Source organism: Xiphias gladius, chromosome 19 (genome assembly GCF_016859285.1).
Source record: "Xiphias gladius isolate SHS-SW01 ecotype Sanya breed wild chromosome 19, ASM1685928v1, whole genome shotgun sequence".
Taxonomy (NCBI): Eukaryota; Metazoa; Chordata; class Actinopteri; order Istiophoriformes; family Xiphiidae; genus Xiphias; species Xiphias gladius.
In genome coordinates, this window is record NC_053418.1 from 20,884,910 (window position 1) to 20,888,940 (window position 4,031).

Below are 4,031 nucleotides of genomic sequence, written 5' to 3' on the forward strand. Positions count from 1 at the left end.
ATTCCCTCAAGGCGTTCCTGAGATATCGTGTTCACAAGAATGGGACAGACATGAGGTCACAGTGACAAGATAGGCAACCATATTAAGCGCCTTGAAGAGGAATTTAGTTTCCTATGCTCCGCTAGACGATGACTGGTAACAGTACGATGCTGAAATCTACACCCAAAATACACATTGGTGAGACCAGAACTCCTTTCTCTGCGTACTGTAGGTTCAAAGAGACGATTTTGTGCATCTTTGGAGAAGCATAATTTCAGGTTCATCCTGGGGGGGGGGGTTGTCTGTAATTCCATGGGAATCCATCCAATAATTATATAGATATATTACTCAAACCCACACATTTTAACCTCACGGTGACACTAGAGGGAAAGTCAGAGGATCAACAAAGCAATTAGTATTCATTGTCTGGGAATGGCTTTCCAAAATTTAATGTCAATCCATCCAATAAATGCTGAGAAATGCCAGTCGGGACCAAAGTGGTGGCCCAACTGACAGACCAACATTGCCGTCCCTAGAGCCATGTCAATAGCATGCTTCAAAAAGGGAGGGAAGAAAGGTAAGACGAGACAAACTGAAATAAAGAAATATATTTAAGTCAGAACAAACTGGATACAAACATGAAAGAAATAACAGATATGAGAGACACAAAACAGATCCACAGTCAATCAGTCAAGCAATTAGTGTAAACTTGACGACTATCAGTCAGACAGGTGGACAGACATACAGAGAGCGATGCAGCACATGATCAGGCAGCCAACAGAAACAGACAGTGAAACATAAAGGCAGAAGGACCTGAGATACCATCTCGGCGCAGAGTACTGCTTCTTCCCTCTCCAAGTTCAGCCCTTAGGCATGGCCCGGTCTGCTTCTCCTGCTCCCTTCCTCCCTCTTACCACCATATGGACAGAGCAGCCTACACTCCAGTGTATCTCATCAAACACAACCTCTATGTTCTTTTTTTTTTTTTCGTTCAACAGACGATGAACATATTTTGTCATGTTTAAAGCAATTTCTCTGCCATCTCTGAGACTTTGGGAGAAACAGTGAATAGTTGGCAATGAGGGGTAATCCTTCTTAATGGAGTCCCCGGCCCTCAGATGGATTGATGTCCACGCAGCACACAGATCACACAATGACACATTTTATTGTTTTGACAAAAAGGGCTGAAACCTTTATTGTATTTTGAAGTGCTAACTACCCCCCTCTTTCATTTCACCCCCCCCCCCCCCGTCTGTCTTCCACTGCCTCTTCTTTTCTTTATCTCTTTCTTCTGCCTGTCTGTCTTCAAGAGTGTTTCATCCTGACCAGTCTGGGATTTTATCACGCTTGCTTTGGTCATTACATCACAGTTATGGAGCTGTTGGTACAGGAAAAATAAGAGATGAAAAAAAGGAAGAGTGGAAAAAAGCGACAGATGAAATGTAGGTCAGTGGAGATGTGCTTGGGGCAGTTTCTCTCTCTGTTTCTCTCTGTCTCTCTCTCCCTGGGCCACGGCTAAAGAGGCTAAAAGAGACCGGGGGTGAAAGTGCCTCTCACCCACACCTGCCTCTCTCCTACCTCGCACAGACCGACAGAAGCTCTGACAGTGTTATCTCTTAGAAAACCACTCTAATGACAGATGCTGAACACTGGGCGTGATGGTAACCGTGTGTGACAGGAATGGCTCTTTTCAGCACTGAGAGGACCGACACTCAATTCTTCCCATTCGTGAAATGATCAGTTTTCACATTTTCTTAATATTTCACCGAACCTAGCACCTCCAGGAGTTGGTCCAGGGTCAAAGAAGACCTGGTGGGGTTTCCCCTTCGGCACAGTCAATCAGGGTTTACCCCTATGATGAATACTGTGGTTATGAATGTCGGTACACTGCAGTGATAAAACAGGAACACCATAAAATTGTCAGGATCATTTGTCCCTGCCTAGCCATGAAAATTCAATAAAAAAGAAAAAAAAAAGCATTGTGTTGCCTCAGCAGTAGCTGTTCAGACATGTAGCAAGTGAATAAAAATATGTTATCTCATATCTTACAATACATATTATACAATTTTCTACTGTAATTATTCATCATAAGGTGACGCAATTTATGGCACTTAGACTGTACATGTGTAAGGCATAGTGAAGTTGTGAAGGGTAAGTCAAAAACCATGACTTTTGACCATAATTTGTGTAAAACAGCATCGCTAACAGGTATAGTTTGTCAGTCACCTACTTGATGTGTTATGACACATCAAGCAGGTGATGTGTGGTAGGTACACGTAACACTTAGTTATGGATGTAATGTCTCAGTCTGGATGTGGTCTTAATTTCTGAGCAAGGTTCATGCTGGTTTTAAATCATACAGTAAATTTTCCAATGAAAGATTTCCATGCTCCTGATTGTTAGTCCGTGAAACACACTGAAAGAATTCATGCACATTGCACTTTACCATACCAAACTGGGAACACGGCTGGGTTCCAAGCTGGTACGTTTAAAATAAGCCTGGAAAATTCAGCCTGGAAAGACAATTATCCACCTTCACCATATAAAATTACAAGTACAATAAGTCGAAGTTACGATCAAACATACTGTACACACATTTTAATACCTTGCAGCCTTCAATGGGTCAGTCATTGTTCAGTACAGTGGTCTAACGTGGACCTACTCTTTCATTTTCCAGGTCAGTATTTCAGTGTTTCTCAGAGAAGGAGAGGACCCCACCCTGAAAGCCATCCTGGGGACACCTGAGACAACTCATGTCACCTGAGCTGCTCTTCTTTCTGTGACATAATATCTATTAGCCTCTCGCTCTATATATAACCTCTTACAGGACATATGTAAAGTTTGTATTTTTTTTGTTTTAAATACATATATACTTTTATATTATAATCCTAGTGTAGTGTCATTTACTATAATAACTGTAATTCAAGTTGAACAGTAGCATGAGATCATCAGTTGCTGTGGTGATAATATATCCTGCTTTGTGCATTCATCCATACACATATTTACTTATAAGCAATAAAATATTAAAGCCTCATCACTGAAATAAACCAAGACCACTCATAGAGAAGGCACTGATCAATAATCACTCTAAACCTGCCCAATCCTTTTCTTATCTCCGGTGCTTTCATGATCATGTTTGTAGAATATATATTGTTCGTCTGTGTCAGTCTAAACTCTCTGGGTTAACCCCTTTAAAATTTTTTCATCTTTTTTCACTTCTCAGCATATTGGAACCACAACCAATAACCCTTTGCACGCCAAAACTAACCTTAACTCAGAAAATTAAGTATACCACCGGTTTTGAGCTTGTCTTCTCTCTGTCCATTGTAAATTAATTCAGAGTGTTGAGTCAGATGATCCTTTTTGTCCCTTTTTTTAAAAAAAACAAACAAACATACTGCCACGTGTTTCTATAAAAATCTTCAAACCAATAAAACTGGAATGGGACAAAGAGGAATAAATAACCTCTTCGCACAGAATGTTAGATTTGAGAGCTACATGAGAAAGATAGACTTTTTTCCGTGCATGCATACAAATTGTCTGAATTGCACAGGGTTGACTAAATGTGTTTGGTGACATTAAAAAACTACTGTGACTGCCTGTGTATTACTGTAAAGGTAGAGAGCGCTCAAGCTATGTGTGTGCAGTGTGTGTGTGTGTGTGTGTGTGTGTGTGTTTGTGCAGGCTCCGGGCAGGAGGTTGAGCAGGAGAGAGTGGGAGGAGCGGAAAGTGCTCCAGTCCAATCCGGGCCGCTGGGTAAAGCCTCTCCTATACGCTCTTCCCTCCCTCAGCCCGCAGAAAACAGTGAAACCCTCCCATAGAGGTGAGAGCGCAGATGTCATGAGAAACGCGACCACACGACCAGAGCGCAACGACCGACGCACCGACCGAACTCAGCCCGCCTCCCTGCGCCCCGGTCTGGGATGCTTTTAGCGCAGAGACGCCTCCACTCAGGGCAGCCAGTGGACGTCGACGCCAATCATCTACACTCGTGTCGTTGTTGTTATTTTTAACCGAGGATCTTTCCCCCCGCCCGCAACCCCCTCCCCATT